Genomic DNA, 9,291 nt, shown 5'->3' with positions numbered 1-9,291 from the left:
GTTAATGTTTTCCTGCAAAAGAATTGAGAGGGACTGCCAGTTACTTTTTTTTTTTACTCTAGGATAATGGAATATATTTATCGATGCAGAATAAATTACAAGAGTCAGGAGTTCAACTGTGGAGACCCCCGTGGCTTCAGCTAATCTCGTAAAAATGAAGTGTGCTGGGAGTCTAAATAAATGATACCCACCGAGCCCTTCGGAGCACATTTAATTCGTAATTTTAACCCGGCCCTCCTGCATTCTCAAGGTCAATGGCGGAGGACGCTATTCGCCAATCTAGTTGGGGTTTGGCAATCTCATCTTTGAGGGTCCAAACCTCATCAGAGGAACTGAACTAAAGGATAAATCAGCATAAATACAAATGCTCTCGGCTTGCAGCAAAATAGCACTTGTGCCCGCAATCCCAGACGTCTCCTTGCTCTATTGTTCGGGGGGCCTGGGAAACACAAAGCCAATTCCACAGACAAGAGAGCAGTCGAGGAGAAAAGAGGTCTGGGACGTCGGAGATTTGATTGGGGACCTTCTCCTCCCGTGCGCTCTCCATGGTAATAATGCACCTAATAACTGATGCAAACTCATCAGTGCTGGCGGCAAAGTTTCCAATTCCAGGGCCACAAATAAATAAATACACAGTGGCGTTTTGTTCAAGTTTGGTTTTTTTTTTTTTTTTTTTTACTTGAAAACATTTCCCTGCAGGTACTTCGGGGAGGCTTCTGTTGGCAACGTAATGGATAAAGTCAGACCAACAGAAGAGTTCGGTTTGAGGCCTAATGGGACTGAGGAGGAAAATTCAACCACGCCTGGGGTCAAGAAAGAGAAGGTACAAGAGGTGCCCACGGGCTCTGCCTTCTGCTTTCTGGGTTGGGTTTTAAAAAAGGACCAACGTGAGGCCAGAGTGATAACACAGCAGTGGGCCATTTGCCTTGCACGCGGCCAACCTGGGATGGGCCCGGGTTTGATTCCCAGCATCCCATATGGACCCCAGAGCCTGCCAGAAGAGATTTCTGAGCACAGAGCCAGGAGGAACCCCTGAGTGCTGCCCCAAAACAAATAAGCAAACAACAACAACAACAAAAAAGACCAATGTGCTTCTGTGGCAGGTTCTAGTGGGGATGATTGTCAGGATTATGTGTTGGGATATCTTGGGGTCACTCCTAAAGGTGCTTAGGCTTGCCTGGTGGCTTCTGCTGGTACTTAGAGGCACCATCTGGGGAACCTGGGTGGGCTGTGTACAAGGCAAACACACTCTCCACTAACTTGTCCCTGCAGCACTCCCAGAATAGCTTTGTGTCTGATGAACCCACTTATCATGTATTGGAGGGGTCCTGATCCCTCCCTGAGTTATGGGGTCACCTCTGCAGAAGTTGGGGAGCCTACAGCTACAGGCCAGAATATCGTCTTCAATTCTGTTTCCATGCCAGCCCTCATTTATCCTTATGCCAACAGTAGACAAAAGCACTTTCCTCCATCTGATAAGGAATTTCCCCAAATTCATCTGTTTTCTCGGAGTTTCTTGGTCATTCTTCCTGTTGCCAGGCTTCATGTCAATACTTTGACAAATGCCTTCCAGAATTTTCACTGGGTTATACCGACCCATAGGAACACATTTATGATATAAAGAAGGACTCCAGAGGCTGGAGGCTGTAGTAACCCCTGAGCGGCACCGGGTGTGGCCCCAAAACGAAAACAAAAGACTCCAGTTCATGAACCCTGGCTGATAATACATGGGTGTCTTTATTATTGATCTGATGATGTTATTTGTTTACATTGCCAAGATCTTAAATTGTCTTTTATTATTTCTTTTTTTTTTTTTTTTTTGGTTTTTGGTTTTTGGGCCACACGCGGCCGTGCTCAGGGGTTACCCCTGGCTGTCTGCTCAGAAATAGCTCCTGGCAGGCACGGGGGACCATATGGGACACCAAGATTGGAACCAACCACCTTTGGTCCTGGATCGGCTGCTTGCAAGGCAAACGCCGCTGTGCTATCTCTCCGGGCCAGTCTTTCATTATTTCTAGCCTTCATTACTTCACCCCTTTTATTCTTTTTCAAGTGTAAGCACTATTTTATTTTCTAGGTAACTACTAAGTCATATGCTCTGATATTTTTTATTGCAATTGTGTGTACCAGCCGCCTTCTTGAATTTACTTAATGACTTTTTAAGACGCTTCTACATTCCTTTATATTTCCCGCTCTGTTAGCATGTCACCTGCAGACAATGACAATTTTATTTCTTCCTCCTGAATGCTTAAATATTTTATTTCCTCTTGCTTATTTATTAGGAGGGGAAAGGCTTCAGCCTACTATTTAATATAGTGATATTGGATTTCTTCCTAGGCATAGAACCTTTTTTTTTGTGGGGGGGTCTTTGGGCCAGAGACACTCAGGGAGGATTACTCTTGGCTCTGTGCTCAGAAATTACTCCTTGCAGGCTCTTGGGACCCTATGGGATGCTGGGAATCGAACCTGGGTTGGTCGCATGCAAGGCAAATGTCTTCCCCACTATGCTATGGCTCCAGCCCCATAGAATATTTTTTAACATATTTTATTTAGTAGTAGTAGTAGTAGTGTGATATCCATGGTAGATGATTTTCTTTTGTTTGTTTGTTTGTTTATTTTGAGGCCACACCCAGCAGTGTTCAGGTGTGCTTACTCCTGGCTCTGTGTTCAGGAATCACTTCTGGTGGGATTCAAGAGGCCAATGGTATGCTGAGGATTGAATCCAGGTCATCTATATTCGAGGCAAACTCCTACCCACTGTGCTCTCTCTCTGGCCCCTGTGATAGGTAATTTTTTAGAATATTCTATTACAAGTTAATAAACTTTTCTGCCAACTCTATGCTTACTCATTATCTTACAGGCAAAGCCAGGCTTCATGTGGTAGTTTTTTGGGTTGTGGTTTTTCTCAAAAAAAAATGGTTTTAGGTTTTGTGCCACATCCAGCAGCACTCAAGGGTTATTCTTGGTTCTGTGCTCAGAAATCACTCCTGGCTCAGGGGACCACATAGGATGCCAAGAATCGAACCGGGGTCAGTCCCAGGTTGGCCACATACAAGGCAAATGCCCTACCACTGTGCTATCACTCCAACCACATCATCTGGTAGTTTTTTTCCACATCAAATAATCATGAGTGGTTTTTGTGTATGTGTACTGAGAGGTTTCTGTCTTCTGTCCATTTAACACTTGAAAAACATCTTGTGTCTATTATAAATGAACAGCACATGTGTTCTTTTCCAAACCTTTGTAGCGAAGCATCTTTTAAGAGGTACGAAATATTTTCTTCCACACATCTCCTCCCAACTGAGGTCGGACTTTGCCAGCATGGGCCCTGGAGGCTGCATTTTAAGGATAACTAGTCAATAATTTACTTTCCCTTTGCATATTCTTCCTGGTGGGAGAAGATACTCCTCTTGTTCAGTCACTATTGGATTGTGCCCTGTAGGGAGAAAAAATTTTTTTTTTTTTTTTTTTTTTTGGTTTTTGGGTCACACCTGGCAGTGCTCAGGGGTTATTCCTGGCTCCAGGCTCAGAAATTGCTCCTGGCAGGCACAGGGGACCATATGGGGCGCCGGGATTTGAACCGATGACCTCCTGCATGAAAGGCAAACACTTTACCTCCATGCTATCTCTCCGGCCCCAGAATTAAAAATTAAAAAATTTATTTTTAATTTATTCATTTTCCCTCTAGACTTAGTAAGAAGTTATAGAACTTTGTGTTTGTGATTTTGTTTTGTTTTGTTTTTTGGGTCACACCCAGAGGTGCTCAGGGGTTACTCCTAGTTCTGTGCTCAGAAATAACCATATGGGATGCTGGGGCTCGAACCACATCTGTCCTGAATCAGCTGAGTGCCAAGCAAATGCCCTACCACTGTGCTACCTCTCTGGCCCCGTGTTTGTGATTTTTGAACTGTGAGCTCCAGGCATGCCAGTGGGATGAGAGAGTGCTTTGAAAATCAGGGAAGACAGAAACACAGGACGAAATAGTATCTGGGGCTCTCTTCCCCATTCATCCCTGCCCACTTACTGCAGAGCTAGAACTTTCCATCTGAGTCCACAGGAATGGAGGACGATGGGGAGAAGATATGGGACGCAGCCCCCTTCCCCTTCTTAGGATGAAAGACCAGCTTGGAGAGGAGCCTACACCCTCGGAAATGCCACATCCCTCTGGCCCTTCATGGGGCTCCTGCGAGTATAGGGCAGCTAGGCTGACAGCTGGACGCATCTCCCAGTTGCTGTGCACACAGAGTCGTGTGTCACTTCTGAAAGGCAGGAGAGGTCCCCAGCTCTTGTCCTTGCACATGAATATTCAGGCCGGTGGCCTCATCATCACAATCCTAATATTTGCAGGCTCTCTGCAGAGCGGGCCCTGGCATTTGCAGGGGCTGAGTCCGTGCAGCAGCATATTCCAGACCTTTCCACTGTGCGCCCAGATGTGTGACCCTGCACAAGTTCTGCAGAGGTCTCCACATCCCAGGTTGAACATCTGGGGACCCCCCCACATTGCATGCCTGAAGTGGGTGCTGCTATTCTCCTGCTGCTGGAGCAGAAGGTGCACAGACCAGACCAAAACCTCTAAGTTTTAGAGTCTAAAACATGCCTGTCCACGCTGAACTTTGCCCATGTGGTATGGAGCTTCAAGAAGCTTTGAGATTCCCACTCAATGTGCCTGGAAATCCCACCGTAAGTACCAATGACTATGCAAGTACAAAATCTTGGCAGTTTGAAGGTTCTCATAGTCTGACAGACAGCTTTTCCTCTGCAATGAGTGTCAGCTCTTGGTTGACTCAAGGGAGACACCGGCAGTCGACTCCCAGAGCACTGCGTAATCCCTATGTCCTGGCATATAAACAAGGGCTGGAGCATCAGCTAACCAGGGCACCAGTTCTCTCTGGTGGGTCAGCTTCTAACCACAGAACAGTGGGATTTGCCAGTACTGAAGGGCACAAAGGGAAAGCGATTCTACTTACATCTGGTTCTTTATTGAGAACCATCAAACCCCTCTTCAATTCCTCCATCCTGGGATTCTCTCTCCACCCGCACCCTCTCCCTCTCCCGACTCCCCTTCCCCAGACCCAACCACAAGAGGCTTCTCACTGACCAGGCCCTTCCTTGGAAAATCCCTGTCCTTCTTCTAGCACCATCTTGAACTCACTGTGTCTGTCTCCCTGGGCCTTGGGGTTCTGGAACTGGAGAGTCGTTTTCACGGTCCTTCAAACAGTACTTCTCACTGTGAACTGGGCCCTGGCTGTAAGGCCAGAGGTTCTGTAATCTGTGACCAGTCACAGTTTCTTCTTATTTTCCTCCTATTCTCTTCCTGCCTATCCAGAACTCAGAGAAAACACCACAGATCATGTGAAAGATGCTAAGTCAGCCATGGAGGAGTGCAGAGCTCAAATGTAAGCATGTGTAGCCTTCACACACACACACACACACACACACACACACACACACACACACACACACACACCGGGATTCTGATTGCCTGGGTCAAGGAGCTTGTTTACAAGATGTTCCTGCCCCCTGAGATACTTTCCTAGTCTTACAACTCCTTGGAGTTCTCACGCTGCCCCCCCATTTCCTTCCCTTGCTCTAAGGCAGTGATGACAGCCCATGGGTACCAGCTCCAGGAAAGAGTGGCTGGCCAGGCTGACTGCAAGCGAACCGAGGTGTCCTGGAAACAAACGCTGCCCCCATCTCCACAAGCTGTGCGGTCTCTATGGGAACTGTTTGCTTCTCGACTTTCCTGGAAGCCTCAAAGTGTTCAGAATCAGAAACTCTGTTTTATAAACAAATTATCGCTGCATCCCACTGTTACAATGGGGACTCAAGGAAGGAAGGAAGAAAGGAAAAAAGGAAGGAAGGAAGGAAGGAAGGAAGGAAGGAAGGAAGGAAGGAAGGAAGGAAGGAAGGAAGGAAGGAAGGAAGGAAGGAAGGAAGGGAGGGAGGGAGGGAGGGAGGGAGGGAGGGAGGGAGGGAGGGAGGGAGGGAGGGAGGGATAAAGGATGGAAGGGAGGAAGGGAGGGAAGGAGGAGGAAGGAAAGAAGGAAGGAAGGAAGGAAGGAAGGAAGGGAGGGAGGAAGGAAGGGAGGAAGGGAAAAAGGGAGGGAGGGAGGAAGGAAGGAAGGAAGGAAGGAAGGAAGGAAGGAAGGAAGGAAGGAAGGAAGGAAGGAAGGAAGGAAGGGAGGGAGGGAGGGAGGGAGGGAGGGAGGGAGGGAGGGAGGGAAGGGAGGTAGGGAGGGAGGGAGGAGAGGAAGGAAGGAAGGAAGGAAGGAAGGAAGGAAGGAAGGAAGGAAGGAAGGAAGGAAGGAAGGAAGGAAGGAAGGAAGGAGGAGGGAGGGAGGAGGGAGGGAAGGAAGGAAGGAAGGAAGGAAGGAAGGAAGGAAGGAAGGAAGGAAGGAAGGAAGGAAGGAAGGAAGGAAGGAGGGAGGGAGGGAGGGAGGGAGGGAGGGAGGGAGGAAGGAAGGAAGGAAGGAAGGAAGGGAGGGAGGGAGGGAGGGAGGGAGGGAGGGAGGGAGGGAAGGGAAGGAAGGACGAAGGAAGGAAGGAAGGAAGAAGGAAGGAAGGAAGGAAGGAAGGAAGGAAGGAAGGAAGGAAGGAAGGAAGGAAGGAAGGAAGGAAGGAAGGAAGGAAGGAGGGAGGGAGGGAGGGAAGGAAGGAAGGAAGGAGGGAAGGAAGGAGGAAGGAAGGAAGGAAGGAAGGAAGGAAGGAAGGAAGGAAGGAAGGAAGGAAGGAAGGAAGGAAGGAAGGGAGGGAGGGAGGGAGGGAGGGAGGGAGGGAAGGAAGGAAGGAAGGAAGGAAGGAAGGAAGGAAGGAGGGAGGGAGGGAGGGAGGGAAGGAAGGAAGGAGGGAAGGAAGGAGGGAAGGAAGGAAGGAAGGAAGGAAGGAAGGAAGAAGGAAGGAAGAAAGGAAGGAGAAGGAAGGAAGGAAGGAAGGAAGGAAGGAAGGAAGGAAGGAAGGAAGGAAGGAAGGAGGGAAGGAAGGAGGGAAGGAAGGAAGAGAGGGAAGGAGGGAGAGAGAGGGAGGGATGGAGGGAAGGAGAGAGAGGGGAGGGATGGAAAGTGGGAGGAAGGGAAGGTAGGAAAAAAGAGGGAAAACAGGGAGGGAGGAGGGAACATGGGAAGAAAGGGGGGAAAGAAGGGAGGGAGAAAAAGAATCTTACTAGGTATTCCAGGAAAATGATTGGAACTTCTTCCTGAGATTCCCTCTTCACTTTCCTGATGAGGATTCTTTTTTAATTCTAAGGTCATTTTTTTCCCCTTTGGTTTTTGTTCACACCTGGCAGCTCTGAGGAGTTACTTCTGACTCTGTGCTCAGGACCAGGATGAGGATGAAACAGCACGTGGAGTCTGACAATCCTCTACCTCCATAGCAAAACTTTGCCTGCCAAAACTGTTTTTATTGATTACAGAGACAACCCACAGGTGTGGCAGAAAGGACAGAGTAAGGACAGATAGCTCTGGTTATCCTGAGCCAGTCCCACCCAAGCTTACAGATAAGACCATCTCTCTTTGGGGGTAAACCCAAGTAGTAAACAAACATACAGAGGAACCAGGGAGGATCTTCGTTTTGATGAAACAAAGTGTAATCTAACACTTCACTAGAATCCCTCTGCCTTTCTCCCTTGCCCTCTGAGGCACCAGGCCTGGAAGCAACTGCTTATATGCCCACAGTTGGCCCCCCACTCTCCTGAGAGGACAGACCCCCACCTGGGTTCTGGTGGGTCCCAGCACCAGGCAGAATGGAGCTCAGCAGAGCAGGAAAGACCCTGCTAGGACTCCAGACAGAGCAGGTAGAGATGGTGCCCGGGAGGCCTCTGGGCCATGAGTGTTCTCAGGCTGTGCCTCAGACTCAGAGCATCTCGGCAGATGGGAGATGGGCCACAGTGACTCACCAAAAAGAGAGTTTTGCAAAATACCTTTAAATTGTTGGGGTCAAGTGCACCCCACAATTGTACTTAGTGATTCGTCAGCCTTCGCCCAAACCAGCACAAGTCAGTCACTTCCTGGTGCAAAATGCAGACAATTAATCAAAGATAAACTTTTTGTATCTTTATTTGGGGCCACATTTAGGGTTGTTGAGGAGTTACCCTGGCTCTATGCTCAGGAATAACTCCTGGCAGGCTCGGGGACCCTATGGGATGCCGGGAATCGAACTTGGTCAGCCGCATACAAGGCAAATGTCCTCCCCACTCCAACACCGTGCTGTCATCAGGTGTGATCCCTGAGCACAGAGCCAGGAGCAAGCCCTGAGCTCCATCAGTTGTGACCCCAAAACGAAACAAAGCAAGACATCCTGTTCCCATCTGTTCCTGGGCCATCTGGCTACTCCCAAAGAAATATCTCTTCCCTCTTGCAAGTGTCTCTTTCATTATTTTAAATTATTTTTCTTTTTTAACTTAAAATATTTGAAGTTTTTTAACTTAAAATATTTGAAAAGTTTCTATCTTTAAAATAAAAGAACTTACTAAACCTTCTGCTATTGTATCAATGATTTTATTATACAATAATTTTCACAAGTATACTTACTAATGAACTTTTTCTTCTTTCTTTTTTCCATATTTTCTTTAGTTTTTATATTTTCTTTCTTACCTTCTTTCTTTTCTTTTTCTTTTCTTTTTCTTTTTTTTTTTTTTTTTTTTTGGTTTTGAGTTTTGGGGCCATACTTAGTGATCCTCAGGGGTTATTCATGGTTCTGTGCTCAGATATATTCCTGGAAGGCTCAGGGGACCATATGGGATGCCAGAGATTGAACCCAGGTCCGTCCTGGGTCGGCCACATGCAAGGCAAACGCCCTACCATTGTGCTAATGCTCTGGCCCCTCTTTCTATTTTTTTAATAGCTTGCTTTCTTTCATCTTAAAACACATGTATTATGATCAGTTATGTCAACTACGTGATGCAATTTCTTTAAATAAATTTTAAAAAATGATTTGAAGAGCTCAGTTTTCCAGGATAGCATGTGAGTCTTAGCTTCTGCGGCTATCTGTAGATGACTTTTTTTTTTTTTCAATTAACTGTGTACTGGTATTACTGTGCCGGTCTTTACAATGACTTTTCAATCCGAGTTTAACAATGACTGATCATCCAATTACACATTGACTCTACCATTCGTCTCCTGAATCTGCTCCTGGTCGACTTTGGCGTTTCTCTTTGGTTTTCTAATATAAATAATTTTTGATGAATTTCCTGCCAGTATATTATTTCCCACATCTTTTATTATCTTCCCCGAGAAATAATTGGTAAATCCAAGGGTATATATGTACGTTTGCTTAAATACATACAGCCAAAATATG

Source organism: Suncus etruscus, chromosome 2 (genome assembly GCF_024139225.1).
Source record: "Suncus etruscus isolate mSunEtr1 chromosome 2, mSunEtr1.pri.cur, whole genome shotgun sequence".
Lineage (NCBI taxonomy): Eukaryota > Metazoa > Chordata > Mammalia > Eulipotyphla > Soricidae > Suncus > Suncus etruscus.
This window is presented reverse-complemented; position numbering follows the sequence as displayed.